This window comes from Xenia sp. Carnegie-2017, unplaced genomic scaffold (assembly GCF_021976095.1).
Source record: "Xenia sp. Carnegie-2017 unplaced genomic scaffold, XeniaSp_v1 HiC_scaffold_3, whole genome shotgun sequence".
In the NCBI taxonomy this organism is placed as follows: Eukaryota; Metazoa; Cnidaria; class Anthozoa; order Malacalcyonacea; family Xeniidae; genus Xenia; species Xenia sp. Carnegie-2017.
In genome coordinates, this window is record NW_025813493.1 from 10,662,886 (window position 1) to 10,682,566 (window position 19,681).

The window sequence follows — 19,681 nt, forward strand, 5'->3', positions numbered from 1 at the left end:
GGGGCGGATCTAGAGTATGTCAAATCCGTCGCGCGACTGATGTTTGAAATTCAAAATTACCTATTCATATTAATTAAAAAAATCATTAATTATTCTTACTTTATTATCGCATTTACTTCGTGATAAAAATCAGCTTTATTTATTATTGAAAACTAATGACTAATCCAATGAATATCTCCTTGGTAACCAGATCAGTTGAATTTTAATTGACCTGGAATAACCGACTGATAAGCGGGGTGGCTTGACTGGTTCGACTTATAAAGGAGTCTATAAACGCCAGAAACGCTATTTTATTGGTCAATGGCCAGATCAGTGGACAGTCTGGAATAATCTCGACCGATAATAGGGTGGCCGGACCTATAAGGAGTCCAATTGCTATCTTACAATTGGTTCATTTGAATTTTGTCTTACTGTGATTGGTTTGACCGATTTCGACTGATAGCCAACTGAACTAACATAGTCAAGCTCACTGTCTGAATTGAATGTTTGATCGTTCATAGTAATTTTCTGAAGCATGATAGAAACTAAACTACAATCAGATGGAATTTATGGAAATCTTTTACAAATTCATATGTTGACATGAATGCTGCTTTCCAAACTGGAATTTTTCAAGAGGGTGAAAAATTTATGGATAAATTGTAAATGCTTGGCAAAGACGATCTCGCGAGCGACATTTCAGTCATTGATGTTCAAAAGCAAGCCAACATTGTTTTGAGTTTTATCAGCAGAAATTTACATCGAAAATCGTAAGTAAAGGACAAGTGAAGTGTATGCATGAATGCAATATATCAAAGTCAATTTATACGAGTGTGTGATGCGATTTATGTTAATATGGCGTATGGTAAGCAGATTGATGCTTCTAAAATTGTTGTTGCCGAAGGACTTTTAGCTATGATTTCTTTAATGCTTGGGAATCGTGGCCGTTATATGGCAGCGAATCCTACATTTCTGCAAATATATTTCAATGGACAAAAATCTGTAGCCATAAGGTGCCATACTATTATTTACTTTATCATAAACAAATGTTTGGGGCTTTTCAGTTTATGATCATTGATCATTCAATCATTGGACAGTTATACTACATATTGTTTAAGATTTGAAAACTAACATTGATTACATGAGAAGCTGTTTACTATAACCTGTGATTTTGAGTCTTATGATCCATGAAGCTTTTATTTTGACAATTTGACTGGAATGGTATTAAACCTGAGTATTTCACATACATGAAATGTTGTCCCATGTCACATATTGTCCCCTTTTCTAACTGAACACCTCATGTAGAGATGTAAAGGTGTGTTAATCTACGGCTCATACCAGATTGTTTGCCATAAATTCCAAAGGGCTATTGATGTATGAATAAGCATTTTTATAAAGTAAAATGTCTTCAATGTATGCAGATAAACCTTGAAATTTGGCAAAACAGCAAAGTATTTTTCATGATCACTAGGTAATTTTTCTGATGATCAGTATAATTTCTAAACTAAATTATTTCAGATTTACATTTAAACGAGCTTTGATCATATGAAAAGATATTTATCATAACCAGTAAGCATGACACATGAACCAATTTTAGCATTCAAGTAATTATATAATTAAAGACATGTTGGTTACATTCTGTTTGTATTTGCAAATACAATGCTACTAGTGATTGCTATATAGCACACCTTGCATATACTTACAGAAGATAATAGTCTAGTGAAATGCCTAAAAACATTCATGGCATTAAGCTGTCGTTAACTGCAATTTTTCACTTTGATAATTTTCTTAATCTTTGACAGAAAAAATTTTGAGTTTTTCTCAAAAGTGAATTTGCTGGCTCTGATGTGGAGATGGGTAAAGGGTTACAATAAACTTGCATGGTTTGAAGTCTGAGCTTTTCTATATTTATGAACTGTCACTTGTAGTACCAAATTTCTTAACTTATTACATAGAGGTTTGAATGGGGTCTCTAGGGGGTCTATGCCTGACAACTTGGTAGAAATTTTTAAAGACTATATCTGTTTTTGAATAGCATTATTGTAAAATAAATTTTACGCTCCTAGATATGCTAATGAGCCATATATTTGGCATGATAATGAGCATAATTATTTGGCAAAACATTCAAGTATTGTTCACTTCATTTTTTTGAAAAAACGTAAGCAAAATGTGTTGTTTTTACCGAAAACGATGCCCAAAATACATCTTGTATTGCTCTAAAACGCTGAAAATGGCATTTTAGAGGTTCTGAAATTCAAAATTTTTCAGGGGAGAATGCCTCAAACCCCCCCCGGTGCGGAGTGCCTCCGACGTTTTATGACTGATGTTTGAAAAATCCTAGATCCGCCCCTGGTCCTAGAGCAAGATTATGGTATTTCTTATGATGGAGTGTGCTCGGATATTGATTGCGAGCTTTCTGCCTTTTCGAAACCTGATGTTGAAGGTCTCTCTTCTTTGCAAGATGAACAAGTAGAAATCCTCAGCAACGTACATGATGTCGACCTAATTAAAACTGATGAGGAAGAGGAAACGGTCGCTCAGTCTGGAAAAATACTGGCATACAACTTTTCAAACACTAAATGGTCGAACGATGAATACGAGGGAGAAATATGACGTGGTGCGTTTACACAAGATGTTGGTCCTGCTACTATTCTTCCAGAAGGATTGTCTTTGAAAGGGCAATCTGTCTTTCGATTCAAAGGACCCATTACTGCGGTAACATGGTTGGACAACCGTGTTGTGAATATGGTTTCATCTCAAGCAATACCATCTGATACTGCTACAATTACAATAAAGCGATGAAAGAAGGATGGCAATACAGATGATGCTCAAATATCATTGTATTATACAATGGGTGGAGTTGGCGGGAATGACCAGATGAAATCATAGTATGGTATCAACTGTAGGTGGAAGAAATGGTGGCTGAGAATATTTTTTGAACTACTGCACAGATGCATTGTAAACAGTCACATCCTGGAAAGGCTGTCACCAAACCATAACATGAGGAGTTCAAAGAATTTCCGCCTAGAAGTCTCCAAACTTCTTATTGGGGAGTTTTCTTCTCGGACACATGTTGTTCGACCAGCTATTGAATCACCTGCTAGATTTCGGGATAGACATTTTCCTAGCATACTTCCATCCAACAGCAAAGGAAAGACTAAGGAAAGAAGGTGCAAAGTATGTTCCACAAAAGAAAAACCGAAAAAGACTTCCTATTTCTGTGAAGACTGCGACGTGGGACTATGTGTAGCACCTTGCTCTAAAATTTTCCACACCAGGCAGTAGTTTTTCTGACAGAATTGTTGGTAAATATAAGCATGGTATTAAAAATTACACATTTTATGCAATAAAACCCTAAGTTAGTGCAACTTATAAGTTTTTTCAAGCTCATAGATAGTTTTGAAATTATTTTTCATTTTATTGCTATATTTGCTGGCACGGTACGATTGCAATTTTCCAATTATTTGAGCTTTCTAGTGTCTAAATAAGAAACGTTATACATCATCTGAAAGCTTATAATACAGGCTTTTTTGTGAGCAGTAGTAAGCAATTACATCTAAAGAATATTTCGAGAACTTTATCTTTACATTGAATGTTTTAGTTTGAAAATATTATCACTTCGGCAATTGACACCTTGTGTCGCCATGGAAACGATTTTTATCCTATTTTGAACACTACAATTAAATTCTTCATTATATTAGCTTTAAATTGATATATGATTTGTATGTAGTTTAGTAAATGTTGGCTTTTATTATAACTTTATTTTGTTATTGTTCGCTAATTCATTTTTTCTCTAAAATAAACTTGGGACTTAAAGGGTTAAGAGGCGGTGTCAAATGCAATATTTGATAAAGAAGTTGGGAAGTAAAATATACTTAAGATAAGAGAGGTTAAGTGCAATGGAACTTTCTTGAACGATGAGTGAAAACTTGTATTTATTGATTAGAAGGCTCTCATGAATGGAGAGTTCCTAGGAATCGTTAGAAAAGGAAATTTTTTTAAATTCGTAAATTACTTATAACATATTCAGAAAGTTCTCACTTCACAGGCTTTTCAGCCAATTTCTTTTTAATCTCTAACATGATTATTATCTTCAGATTCATCATCAGTTGAGCAACTACAGATCTAACGTTTGCCTAAATTACACTAAGAAACACTGCATGAACTAAAGGTAGTGGAACGATTTTCCATTCCGGTGATTTGATCGGATGTGTGATTGGATTTATTGAAGGGTAGTGTGCATACAGTTAATTTGCAGCTCTTGACTTTTCAATATACTCCGTCAATCATGCAAGTTAAAAGAAGGCTTGAAAAACTATAAACTTGATATACTGATTTTTTTTCTAAATTGCCACATTTTTTGAAAACTAAAATTCTTTTTTATATTTTTGATGTAACTACGTGGGAATGTGCGCAGTTTTTTTTGTCTTCCATAAAAAACGAAAGGTTGAAGTTTTTGACGCTCACCACCTTCGTGAATTTTTTAAAACTTTATTGCTATTTCGTATTGAGATTGTTGCACATCTCTTACACTGTCTCAAAAAGGGTTATAGTATATGAAAGGGCAAAGCAAAGCAACAAACAATGCTCCCAATCTGTTGAATTCTTTTGTGTAGGGCATATCTTATTAAGCATATGATTGCCATGGAGGCGTCAAGCAAATTGCATTTTCTGACAAAGAAAAGCGCTCTTAGGTGGCCAGCCGAAGCCAGCAATCTTAATAAATGTAGAACACCAAGTTGCACAGTGAAATTGGACTACTTTTTGTTTGTAGATTGTGGCAAACCAATGTTGTGTGAGTATTTGACTAAAGTTTCATCGGTAAAGTATTTATTTAATACTTTATTGTAGTTTCTATCTCTCTGTTTTATTTCATTTAACGACTTCATCAATTATAAACATTGTTTTCTCCGTTGTTACATTTTTGTCAAAGCTCTTTGGTTGCTTAACATAAGTATCGCTGTCGATTTTTGCAATTTCTGGATCTGCATGTTATTTTCTGCTGCGTGTGTGCTGAATAATCACACGAACTGAGCTCATCCTTGCAGTTGGTTTCAAATGCCTCATAGTCACGCAATAAAATATTGCTGGCCAAATCTCGTTGATTTTATTGAAAAGCTGTCTATATGATGTTTGTTTCTTTATACACAAAAAAATACTTAATATTTTGTATATATGATGTTTGTTTCTTTATACACAAAAAAATACTTAATATTCGCTCCCTCGGGTAAAAGCGAGTTTTGTTTTCCCTCGAAAATCAATATTTTTTTCTATTCTTGTACTTTCAAATAACAGGCAATAATATGGACTTCAAAAATTCAACTTTTCTATTAAATTAATATGCCGTCTCTAATAATAAAAACTCTTAGCTTACTTAAGAAAGTTTCCAATAGATTGACATAGTTTCTTAATTTTACGTTTACAAGTCAATAAAAGGAATTTCAATATCGCCTTACCCATGTTTTGAGTCAAATGCAATACTGGAAAATTGTAAGCCTGGTTGAAGCCTCATAACACTTGTAATTTTCTTTTTCAAACACATCTGGTAGATAACGTTTGTGGAGTCAATGTAAAAGATACGACGACCAATCCAGTCAACAGTAATATCACGAACAAAAATATTTTTCGCAAAAATTTCGTTTCTAGTCAAGTCAAAATTTCCCCGTTTGATGTCTTTGTCATCAATGTAATAAAGCACATTCTCAACTACATCAATTTCTATGTCATTATATTTTGATGCATGGTCAAGTTTATTCTTACTGGATCCATTAATATTGCTGATATGAATATCTCCAGTAATAGAATCAACAGAGTATACTTTATCAAAGCTCTTAATAATCAAATATGGCTTTGGATAAACATCGAAATAAATAATAAAAAAAAACTATAAATAAAAACAATGCGAGTGGATTAAAAAAATGCAAATTTTTATAGACTTTAGAATCATAATATTTCGTGAAAGACCAGAATAAGTGTTTTTTGGAAAGAGTTTTTCACTGTAGAACAATTACTAATAACTGAAATTAGATTGGCTGCATAACTTCTACCTATTATTGTTGCATATTATTTTTAGTGCTATGAACAAGAAACCATAAAAGTTTGTCAAATCTAAAGATTATACCTGTGTAAAAACACATTTCTGTTTGCATTTGCATCATTTCCTTGTTATACTGTTTTATTTCCTTGCATGCAGTTGTGTTATCGTCATTGCCATTTTTATCCACGCAGGTTTCCTTCCACTCTTTCACTTTGTCTTTTAGTGTCTCTAAGCTTTTCTTGCACATTGATATGTCGTCATTACCATTTACTATTTGTAAACTAATAGACAGGATTATAAGAGTACCAAGAAACGCTTTTGTTGAGCTTGATATCATCTTTATTTTCTATTTGTTAGAAGATGGACGATTATTAATTTCATTAAAGGATTTGTAGTAAAATATTTACTTTTTTTAAAAAAGGCTTAACATCAATATAATCATATAATCATTTTGTTTTTAACTTTTTGGGGGATGTATAAATCAAGTATTGATCTCTGTAATTATGTAACAATTTAACTTGCTTCTCCAAAAAGTATTTCCACGTTTGCCTTCAGAAAATTGATGATGATTGAATATTGTTGCAATAGATTAGGCAAATTGTTCATTATAACGACTCATGCTTACAACAGTTCATATAAGTAGGTTTTACCAGCGTAGAAAGTTTTTTGAATAAATAGATATAAGGTTTCAAGAAAACGAAAGCATAGAAAGAAATAATACATTTCAATGACCACTATAAGGAAATGACAAAATATATGAATTTCACCAAGAGCACTTTTCAAAAAATTTAAAATGGGTTGATTTCAAATTTGCTTTTGTTAACTCAGTTTACCAGATGAATGGGAAAAACGTATTGCTTAACTAAGCCAGCAAAATTAAATGCAAAATAGACCTATTGCATAAGACGTCACAATCCCGGTGACGTTACATCTGGAGGACAAGCAAACGCCACATGTAAATAACAAAGCAATATTATTGTTAAGGATGGTTAACTTTAGCGCAATTTTTGGCTGTTTGAAGCGTGCTGATACGGATAAGGAATTAAGTTTTTATCGCATACCAGCTGTGAAAACCAATGCGAGCAAACTATTGCAAGATTTACAAAAGGAACGTCGTTCTATGTGGCTTCGAAGAATTCGTTGGGCAGACATTGATGATTCTAAATGCACGTATTTACGAGTGTGTATCCTTCATTTTGTTACTGGTAAGCCATTGAGTTAAAAAAACTTTGTTGTGTTTGTTTGTGTCATTTTATACCATTTGTTGTTTTGTTTACAATGACAGGAAAACCATCAGCTTTAACGGACCAAACTAATCCAGACTGGGCTCCATCTCAAAACCTTGGACATACATATGTCGAAAAAGTTGATGTCGATCACTATGCTCGTATTTCGGAAAGAAATGAAAAGCGAAAAAGAAGTGAATCCATTGAAACAGTACTGTCAGCAGTGACTCAATCGACCTTGACAACCCATCTTGTAGACGAAGAACACGGAGCCACATCTGCTTCATTGTCAGAATCAGAATCGAACAACAAATATTCACAAACAGAACTGAGTTTGGATAAAATAACTGCAATAAAGAGCGAGATCAATCGCTTGCCCCAAGAAAATCTTGAGTTAAAAAACAAGATAAGCGACATGACGATTGATGAGAAATCCTTCTTAAATGATGACGAAAAAGTCCTCTTTTACACTGGTCTGCCAAGTTGGAAGATCTTGTCAGCAACACTGGAACTGGTACGCCCCTACCTTATGCATTCTCCCAAATGCTCTTTATCACCATTTAGGCAGTTGCTTTTAACAGTTATGAAACTGCGATTTAATTTAACTGGTGAAGATTTAGCTTATCGATTTGGAAACATCAACAAGGGAACTGCATCAAGAATTTTCTTACAAGTAATTGATGTTCTTTATAATCAATTAAGCCCTCTTATTTTATGGCCTGATAGGGAAGCTTTAAGAAAGACCTTGCCCGTGGATTTTAGAAAACACTGCCCTAAATGTGTTGCCATCATTGACTTCTTTTAGATTTTTTTGGATCATGCATTAAATCTTCTTGCAAGGGCACAAACTTACTCATCCTACAAGCACCACAACATGATTAAGTACTTAATTTCCATCACTCCCCAGGGTACAATAGGCTTTATTTCCAGTGGCTGGGGAAGAAGATCAGTGACAAACATTTGACTGAGAACAGTGGTCTCCTTGATAAACTCTTACCTGGAGATGTAATCTTAGCTGATAAAGGCTTTGATATCCAGGAGTCAGTTGGTTTGTACTGTGCAACTATCAAGATCCCAGCTTTTACTAAGCGTAAAAAACTGCTCAGTGGCATTGAAGTTGAACAAACCAGACAAATTGCTAATGCGAGGATTCATGTGGAAAGAGTGATTGGAAACATTAGAAAGAAATATGCACTTCTGAGTTCAACTCAGCCAATTGATTTTGTCAATTCTAAAGAAAAAGAGCCCACTACTATTGACAAAATAGTTACTGTTAGCTGTGCACTAATTAACATTTGTGATTCTGTCTTACCTTATGACTAAATAATATTTTTTGAAACATTTTGCATGCATATACTTAAAATTGTACTAATAATATTTATAAGACATTTGACTTTATTATATTTCATTTATTCAATTTTTGGGGGGTCTTGAGTATCATTTTCCTGTTAACTCTGGAAGGAGTCCCCTCAACACAAATTTCTTTTCTGCCTCTCTGTTCCTTTCTAGAAATTCGTTATTTTGCAATATTCGTTCAACAAACAAGTCTTTTTCTGTTCACACTACAAAAACACATTAGCTGAAACCAGTGCATGACAACTGAGCAATAACTTAAGAAAGTGAATTTCTATACATTAAGCTTGTTAAACGAAATTAGAATAATTTACAAATGTATTTGATAGTAATATGCATGAGTTCTTTTAAGTTGTTTTGTGCCATCACTTTTTACTTCAATGCAAAACAACCTTTCATCTGTTGAAGTTTCAATTGTTTCATCTTTATGGCAAAATGGGCACTATCAAAACAAAAGCAACAGGTGATGTAATTATTATGTTGACCTTTTCCCCATAAAACATAGACACAATGAATAACAAACCTTTATTTCACAAATCCCAGTGCCACAACATTGGCAAGAGACAAGTCCATCTTGAGAAGCACCAAGAGATCCATGGGTCAAATGAATCCAGAATCCACTGTTTGTTACTGAAACATTTTCATGGTTTGTGTTTAGCCATTTTCGATATTCGTCTCTTGCCACCTCTTCGTGCTGGCAACCCCATCTTGTTGCTGTAGCTGCAAATTTCTTCAGCTATGGATAGCAAATGCTTGTGACCAAACTCTTGGAAGGTGAATCTCTGTTGGTGCGACAAGCTGCTTTGAACCTTGAAGCAGTCACTCTTCCAGCATGAAATCGAAACCAAAGACGAAAATTCGCTTGATCTCTAGTTTTTTCTTCTACAGCTTTTTGCTTTTCAACTGTAACATTATAATATATTAATCCTAACACGTTTTTAATATGCACATGATAAACATGTGACTTGGACGAGATTTGAACTCGCACCTTTAGGATACTAGTCCGCCGCTCTACCTGTTGAGCTACCAAGCCCAAAGGGATTGGAGACGAGTCAAATCTCTTTTAAACTGCATATGGACAAGAGATTCTCGCCACTATAGCAGTTTACTGGATGGCACCGTGTTTCGACTTTATTCCAAAGCCATCATCAGAGTATATATATACTGTAACATTAAAGCAGTCCATTTTCGACTCTGATAATTCCAGCAAAGTTTCAAGTGATTTGTCTAATAGTGTGGGATCATAAAGATCACTCGTGACTGGTGGCAAGTCAGAGTGCAAGGCTTTAGGTACATAAAAATCAGAATATGGATGTATTAAAGAAAGTATTGCTGGTTTTGATGAGGAAGAACTAAAAGTTTTAAAATATTCATCCAATTCTGACGATGATGGGGCAGGAACTGGATTTCTTTGCACTTTGCCTTCACATTTCTTATTAAATTTACTAAAATTGATATTCTGTACTTTAGCGTATGGCACAGCCTTGACAGCACTTGGAAGGACCCAGTATGCCTTCTTATCAGTCACAGTTAAAGAGCCTCGTTTTCGTGCACTAGCTTCAACAGCCCACAGAAGTGAAGCGGCGTGAGATCAGCTTTCACCTATTCCTGCCATACAATCGCAGTGTGCTGCTAATACTTTGCCGTTCTTTTCGCAAACAACCCACGGAGAAAGTGGCTTTTCCGACAATCTTTGAGAGTGATTAACCTGGTGTAGTGAAAAAAGAAACAAGGCGTTCAGTCTCATTATAGCACGAGTGCAGCCAGTGTGCAATGTTTTTAGTGACAACTGAGAAGCATTTACCTTAGCAATAAGCAAGCAATGATCGTCATATTTTTTCACCAACACTTCACGCACCCATTCATTCACAAAATTTTGATAACTATCAAGATACTGATAGTTTTTCAACTGCTCTTTCGTGTACGGACTGACCGAAAATACTAAATACATGCCAACATCAATGTAGCTGACAGCAGGCCACAGATCGATATCGTCCAGCCATTGATTTTTTGGTATTTCGTACGGATCATCTCCATTGCAATGTCCTAATTTCATTTTGTAACCCGCTTTCTATCCTTACACTAAATATTTTCTATATATCCAGGCAAAAAAACTCTTTTTGACCTAGAAAGCGCTGACTTTATGCTACTAGCCATATCAACATATAAAGCATGCACAGGTGCTTGTCCTCCAGATGCTCCCCCAGCAACAGTTGCTAAAGCATGCGTGACGTCACTGCAAAGGGTCTATAGTCTGTTGCTTAGTGTTTAATAGACTCGCTTGCCTCTCTGTAACTACATGCCGTCTAGTTACAGAAAAGGAGGCCCTTTAAGCAATACATGATATTCTGCTTTAAAACATCTGTTAGTCGAAAAGAGAAGGTCGCCTCTCATAATTATATCATTTCTGAATTGAATGAATTTTATAAGTATCTTGACAGAGCTGCTAAAGTAAAGAAAGTCTAAAAAGCTAAATAGAGGAATGCAACTTTGCAGTATTAAAAAATTCCTACTTCTTCAAATATTTTGTTTCAGACATTGAAAAGGCATTTGCCATCTGTCAAAAATATTCTTGCAATATTGAATAATTGTTTCAGAAGAAACAAGAGCCGAGAAATTTATCATTTGTCTGCATGTACTTCTTGCTCTTTATAATGACTTCGGTATTGATGTTTGATGATGAATTGCGCCAATTTAATTTGTTGAATTATGTACCTCTCTTTCTTTATCATTTCCTTCAATCATAAATTACAGTTTTAATGTCCAATCAAGTATTCTTTATCACACATGCATTCAAGTTTTAGCTTACTATTTTCTCTGGCGTATTAATAGAAATATGATATAATACATTTCCAGACATTCCTAAATATCAATTAGTAGAACTTTATCATTGGTTGTGATGAATCAATTCGTTTTTGTTTTCATCATAAGGATAAATATGAAATGATGATAAGATTTGCGAAGCGGTAAAATTTTTTTAAAGAATTTTAGACAATTCAAATTGCTATATGGCAGCTATGTATATATGTTGCATGGCTGCGCTACCCTAAATAAATAGAAAATGCTTAAAAAAAACATACAAAAATGTTTCATAAAGCTTTAAGTATTTTATAAGGTAAAGATTGTGTTAGATTATCTCTTGGATTACGTATAAGCATGACTATGATAAATGAAATTTATGTTCGTAATAAGGAAGTGAAATCCATAAGAGCTATTGTTCTTGCATTATGTGATAAACTCTGAATTTTAAGTTTTCTTTATGTTTTCTTTGCTTACCATTGAAGAGGAACTTTGGCTATCAATGAAATTTCTCCTTTGAATTCTGATAAGTTATTTTCTATCCTTCTCCAACAGCAGCTTAGAAAAAATGTAACTGAAACAAAGCTTGTCGTGTCTTAAAGTGCTAGTAATATTGGCTTTTTGAATTTTGACATCAATTCAAGACGAGTACTTTTCCGTGGACGGGGACACAAATTTTGATGATTTTTCATTATATTTGGGATGAAGAGCCATAATTGCTAAAATTTAGTGTCAGAAAAAACATGCAACAAAAGTATTGTTTCAGCAAGTCCAATAAATACTATTTACATTGAAAATAACAGACCAAATTATTTTAATTCCTTATAACAATACCCCGGGAAAAAAATGTTTATTTTGACGTTATTCAAATTGGTCAACTATTTCAAGTTTCTCTACAATCTAAATGAAAAATATGCACTGCAGATGTTTATTTCTGTTCATAGATAAGATACTATAAGCCAAAAAAGAGTATTGTCTATAAACAACTTTTGTTTAATTTTTAGAGTTCATTATATTATGTTTTACCCATTTTCTACTTAACCCAACATGAAACTTTCTAAAGTACATCATTTTCAAACAAGGCTAGTTTCTTAGGTGATTATATTTATAGATGAACTATATACGTAACAGTGACACAAATTTTCATGATTTTTATATATATTTGGGATAAAGAACAATAATTGCAGAAATTTAGTGTCAGAAAAAATATGCAACAAAAATATTGTTTCAACAATTCCGAGAAATATCATTTACATTGAAAATAACAGACCAAATTGCTTTAATTTCAAATAACAGCACCCCGAGAAGAATATGTTTATGTTGCCGTTATTCAAATTGGTCAACTATTTCAAGTGTCTCTATAAACTAAAAGAAAAATGTGCACTGCAGATGTTAGTTTCCGTTCATAGATAAAATACTACAAAGCCAAATAAGGAGTATTGTCTATAAGCAAATTTTTTTCAATTTTTACAGTTAATTATAATATGGTTTACCCACTTTTTACTTAACCTAACAAGAAACTTTCTAAAGTACATCAAATTGAAACAAGGCTGGTTTCTTAGGTAATTATCTTTATACATCCCATTGGGCATGATTTTAATTTCTCATGTTTTTATTATATTTAATTCATTTCAACGTATTCATTCCCTTTCCTCTCTCAAAAATACAGAAAATAAGGACAAAAAAGACACATTAATGTTGTAGACCTTCCCCCCTTAAACATTTTCAGAGCAAAATTTACGAATTACATTATTCATGATATACATGATATTCTGTTTACAACATATGTTTGTCGTAAAGAGAAGCTCGACTCCATAATTATATAAGTTCTGAATTGAATGAGATTTCTGAGCATTTTGACAGAACTGTCAAAGTAAAAAAGTCTAAAGAACTAAATATAAGAATGCAACTTTGTAGTATTGAAAAATTCTTACATCTTCAAATATTTTGTTTCAGACAATTAAAAGGCGTTTTCCATCTTCAAAAATGGTCTTGTAATATTGAATAATTATAGCAGAACAAACAACAGCCACGTAATGTATCGTTTGTTCTGCATATATTTCTTGCTCTTTAAAATGACTTCTGTATTTATGTTTGATGATGATTTGCCCTATTTCAATTTGTTGAATTATGTACCTCTTTCTCTTGATTATTTCTCTCAATCCTAAATCTTAGTTTCAATGTCTAATCAAATATTCTTTATCATACATGCATTCAAGTATTAGTTTACTATCTTTCTCATGTAAAAACGTAAAACACTTTGCAAAAATTTCATAATTCTTAAATGTCTATGATAGTTTAAAAAACCATTTTTTGTTATCTGTATTTACACTAAAAATACTTAATGATTGTTGCCCTAAATCTTTTTGATGTACCTACTATTTTCTCTGGCGTATCAATGTAATTATGATTTAATTTATTTCAAGACATTCCTAAGTATCAATTAGTAGAACTTTATCGTTGGTTGTGATCAATCAATTCGTTTTTGTTTTCATCATAAGGATAAATATGAAATGATTAAGAGATTTGCGAAACGGTAAAATTTTTTAAAGAATTTTAGACTAGTCAAATTACCAGATGGCAGCTATGTATATATGATGTATGCTGCGCTACCCTAAATTACAGAAAATGCTTAAAAAAACATACAAAAATGTTTCATAAAGCTTTAAGTATTTTATAAGATAAAGATTGTGTTAGATTATCTGTTGGATTACGTATAAGCATGACTATAATGAATGAAATGTATGTTCTTAATGAGGAAGTGAAATACATAAGAGCTATTGTTCTTGCATTATGTGATAAACTCTGAATTTTAAGTTTTCTTTATGTTTTCTTTGCTTACCATTGAAGAGGAAATTTGGCTATCAATGAAATTTCTCCTTTGAATTCTGATAAGTTATTTTCTATCCTTCTCAAACAGCAGCTTAGAAAAAATGTAACTGAAACAAAAATTGTTGTGTCCTAAAGTGCTAGTAATATTGGCTTTTTGAATTTTGACATCAACAAAAGACGAGTACTTTTCTGTGGACGGGGACAAAAATTTTGATGATTTTTCATTATATTATGGGATGAAGAGCGTAATTGCGGAAATTTAGTGTCAGAAAAAATATGCAACAAAAATATTGTTTCAACAATTCCAAGAAATAACGTTTACATTGAAAATAACAGACCAAATTATTTTAATTGCTTATAACAACACCCCCAAAAAAAATATATTTATGTTGACGTTATTAACTTGGTCATGTGTCTCTATAAACTTAAAAAAAATGTGCACTGCAGATGTTAGTTTCTGTTCATAGATAAGATACTACAAGCCAAAAAAGAGTATTGTCTATAAGCAACTTTTGTTCAATTTTTAGAGTTCATTATAATATGGTTTACCCTTTTTACTTAACCTAACATGAAACTTTCCAAAGTACATTAAATTTATACAAGGCTAGTTTCTTAGGTAATTATCGTTATACATCCCATTTCACATGATTTTAATTTCTCATGTTTTTAATATACTTAGATCATTTCAAAGTATTCATTCCCTTTCCTGTCTCAAAAATGCAAAAATAAGGACAAAAAAGACACATTAATGTTGTGACCCCCACCCCCCCCTTCCCCTCTGTAAGCATTTCAGAGCGAACTTTACATTTACCACTTAAATTTTCATAACTTACAATCATCATACAGGAAAGTGGTTTTTCATTTTCACCGAATGCATAAAAGCAAAGTACCTGCACATACTTTTTCATTTTTCTCTCATAAATTGTGGCGTACTACGTATGTTTAAGTCTTATTAACATAATGCCAAGTTTAAGTTGTTTGGGCACACCTATTAGTTTAATCTGTCTTATTTCTTAAAAAAGAATTAGTTTTGTTTAACATTATAACCAAATTTATGTCAACGAACTAAGTGCACATTAGCACATCAGAAAAATCTTTTGCTTTAAATATATACGTTTCAGTTTTGTTTAATAAATTTTAAGTAGTTAAACTTTCCTAAAAATCTAGCAATAAAATCAACAAAAAGCTCCTTTTAGAGTTTTTAGCAGCATTAGTTTAAAATTTTTCATAAGTCTTCAACCTAAATTAAAGCTAGTTTAAAAGTCTCCGTTTTCCATAGTTAACAAGATATCTTTAATATGTTAAAGACATCAATTACTACTCAATCACCAGGACATGTTTCAAAAACTCTGACAATATTATAATTATTTGAGCAACATTGATGTGTTTTGACATTATATTGATTCCTTCCACAACATCTGTAATGATGTTTCTTGGCATGAACCTTGTAATTTGACTAAAAACATACTATGTGGGATTTTTTGAAATTAACTGGGGGTGGCATTTTTTTGAATGTATAAAATTATGTGTTCCACCCTATGCAACTGGAAAACTGCTTATGTTTAGAACTTATCAGGTAAATGAAGTTGTTCCAAATAAAGACAACACCCAGACAAATGATTATTGTTCGTTTTAATGTGTTATTTTATATCTCTTTCACCATTTCCACGAAAAGATGTTGAGTGCCCAAAAATATATTCAAATACGCCTTTTCTCAAGTATACAAGCGAAAAAAACGTGCAGCAGATGACATTAAGTTTGTTTTTGGGGGAGAGCTAATAGCCGACCACATGTGTGTACTTACGTATTTGAATGAGACAAAACTACAAAAAATTATGTTCAGCAGTTGTTATCATGTAAATTCATTAATATAACATGAAGATATATTTAACGTAGTATTAATCCGCCACTGCTTCCGTAACCTCACCCTTTATGTAAATTCATTTTCGTAACATGAAGATATATTTGATGTAGCCTTAATCCGCTACTGCTTCCGTAACCTCACCCTTTATGTAAATTTATTTTTAGAACATGAAGATATATTTGACGTAGTCTTAATCCGCCACTGCTTCCGTAATCTCAAGTCCTCAACCTTTATGTAAATTCATTTTCGTAACATGAAGATATATTTGATGTAGCCTTAATCCGCCACTGCTCCCGTAACCTCACCCTTTATGCAAATTCATTTTTAAAATATGAAGATATATTTGACGTAGACTTAATCCGCAACTGCTTCCGTAATCTCAAGTCCTCAACCTTTATGTAAATTCATTTTTGTAACATGAAGATAAATTTTACGTAGTCTTAATCCGCCACTGTTTCCGCAACCTCACCCTTAATGTAAATTTATTTTTATAACATAAAGATATATTTGACGTAGCCTTAATCCGCCTCTGCTTCCGTAACCTCACCCTTTATGTAAATTCATTTTTAGAACATGAAGATATATTTGACGTAGTCTAAATCCGGCACTGCTCCCGTAACCTCGCCCTTTATGTAAATTTATTTTTATAACATCAAGATATATTTGTTGTAGTCTTAATCCGCCAATGCTTCCGTAACCTCCCCTTTATGTAAATTCATTTTCGTAACATGAAGATAAATTTGATGTAGCCTTAATTCGCCACTGCTTCCGTAACCTCAAATTTATGTAAATTCATTTTTAGAACATGAAGATATATTTGACGTAGTCTTAATCCACAACTGCTCCCGTAACCTCACCCTTTATGTAAATTCATTTTTGTAACATGAAGATATATTTTACGTAGTCTTAATCCGCAACTGCTCCCGTAGCCCAGCACTTTATGTAAATTTATTTTTATAACATGAAGATATATTTGACGTAGCCTTAATCCGCAACTGCTCCCGTAAACTCACCCTTTATGTAAATTCATTTATATAACATGAACATATATTTGACGTAGTCTTAATCCGAAACTGCTTCCGTAACCTCATCCTTTATGTAAATTCATTTTCGTAACATGAAGATATATTTGATGTAGCCTTAATCCGCCACTGCTTCCGTAACCTCGCCCTTTATGTAAATATATTTTTATAACATCAAGGTATATTTGACGTAGTCTTAATCCGCCACTTCTTCCGTAATCTCAAGTCCTCAACCTTTATGTCATTCATTTCTGTAACAAGAAGATACATTGGACGTAGTCTGAATCCACAAATGCTCCCGTAACCTCACCCTTTATGTAAATTCATTTTTGTAACATGAAGATATATTTGACGTAGTCTTAATCCGCAACTGCTCCCGTAACCCCGCCCTTTATGTAAATTTATTTTTATAACATGAAGATATATTTGACGTAGTCTTAATCCGCCAATGCTTCCGTAACTTCCCATTTATGTAAATTCATTTTCGTAACATGAAGATAAATTTGATGTAGCCTTAATTCGCCAATGCTTCCGTAACCTCAAATTTATGTAAATTCATTTTTAGAACATGAAGATATATTTGACGTAGTCTTAATCCACAACTGCTCCCGTAACCTCACCCTTTATGTAAATTCATTTTCGTAACATGAAGATATATTTGATTTAGCCTTAATCCGCCACTGCTTCCGTAACCTCTCCCTTTATGTTAATTCATTTTTGGAACATGAAGATATATTTGACGTAGTCTTAATCCGCCACTGCTTCCGTAATCTCAAGTCCTCAACCTTTATGTAAATTCATTTTTGTAACATGAAAATATATTTGACGTTGTCGTAATACACAACTAGTTCCGTAATCTCAAGTCCTCAATTTTTATGTCAATTCGTTTTTGTAACAAGAAGATATATTTGACGTAGTCTTAAGACGCCACTGCTTCCGTAACCTCACCCTTTATGTAAATTCATTTTTGTAACATAAAGATATATTTGACGTAGTCTAAATCCGCCACTGCTACCGTAACATCGCCCTTTATGTAAATTTATTTTTATAACATGAAGATATATTTGACGTAGTCTTAATCCGCCACTTCTTCCGTAACGTCACCCTTTATGTAAATTCCTTTTTGTAACATGAAGATATATTTGACATAGTCTAAATCCGCCACTGCTCCCGTAACCTCGCCCTTTATGTAAATTTTTTTTTATAACATCAAGATATATTTGACGTAGTCTTAATCCGCCACTGCTTCCGTAACCTCACCCTTTATGTAAATTCATTTATATAACATGAAGATATATTTGACGTAGTCTTAATTCGCAACTGCTCCTGTAACCTCGCCCTTTATGTATATTTATTTTTATAACATTAAGATATATTTGACGTAGTCTTAATAAGCCACGGCTTCCGTAACCTCAACCTTCATGTAAATTTAATTTTATAACATGAAGATATATTTGATGTAGTCTAAATCCGCCACTGCTCCCGTAACCTCGCCCTTTATGTAAATTTTTTTTTATAACATCAAGATATATTTGACGTAGTCTTAATCCGCCATTGCTTCCGTAATCTGAAGTCCTCTCCTTTATGTAAATTCATTTTTTAACATGAAGATATATTTGACGTAGTCTTAATCCGCAACTGCTCCGTAACCCCGCCATTATGTAAGTTTATTTCTATAACATGAAGATATATTTGACGTAGTCTTAATCAAACTGCTCCCGTAACCTCGCACTTTATGTAAATTTATTATTATAACATGAAGATATATTTGACGTAGTCTTAATCCGCTACAGCTTCCGTAACCTCACACTTTATGTAAATTAATTTTTGTAACATGAAGATATATTTGATGTAGCCTTAATCTGCGACTTCTTCCGTAACCTCACCATTTATGTAAACTCATTTCTATAACATCAAGATATATTTGACGTAGTCTTAAACTGCCACTGCTTCCGTAATGTCACCCTTTATGTAAATTCATTTTTAGAACATGAAGATATATTTGACGTATTCTAAATCCGCCACTGCTACAGTAACCTCACCATTTATGTAAACTCATATCTATAACATCAAGATATATTTGACGTAGTCTTAATCCTTAACTGCTCCCGTAACCTCATCCTTTATGTAAATTCATTTTTTTAACATGAAGATATATTTGACGTAGTCTTAATCCACAACTGCTCCCGTAACCCCGTTCTTTATGTCATTTTTTTTCTATAACATGAAGATATATTTGACGTAGTCTTAATCCGAAAATGCTCCCGTAACCTCGCCCTTTATGTAAATTTATTATTATAACATCAATATATGTTTGAAGTAGACTTAATCCGCCACTGCTTCCGTATCCTCACCCTTTATGTAAATTCATTTTCGTGACATAAAGATATATTTGATGTAGTCTTAATCCGCGACTGCTTCCGTAACCTCACCTTTTATGTAAATTCATTTTTATAACATGAAGATATATTTAACGTAGTCTTAATCCGCCACTGCTTCCGTAATCTCAAGTCCTCAAACTTTATATAAATTCATTTTTGTAACATGAGATATATTTGACGTAGTCGTAATC

At 33.0% G+C, this 19,681-nt stretch overlaps 2 long non-coding RNA genes across 2 annotated transcripts; one reads left to right on the top strand and one right to left on the bottom strand.

The window, feature by feature from the left end:
- Window positions 1-6,923: 6,923 nt before the first annotated feature.
- On the top strand, window positions 6,924-7,412 carry LOC124455020. The gene is made up of 2 exons (XR_006951663.1): window positions 6,924-7,218; window positions 7,299-7,412. It is a non-coding gene; the product is annotated as an uncharacterized LOC124455020 (long non-coding RNA).
- Window positions 7,413-8,665: 1,253 nt separating this feature from the next.
- On the bottom strand, window positions 8,666-19,061 carry LOC124455019. Its single transcript, XR_006951662.1, has 3 exons — window positions 19,051-19,061; window positions 16,436-16,440; window positions 8,666-8,730 (listed from the first exon to the last, which is right to left on the bottom strand). It is a non-coding gene; the product is annotated as an uncharacterized LOC124455019 (long non-coding RNA).
- Between the last annotated feature and the right edge of the window lie 620 nt (window positions 19,062-19,681).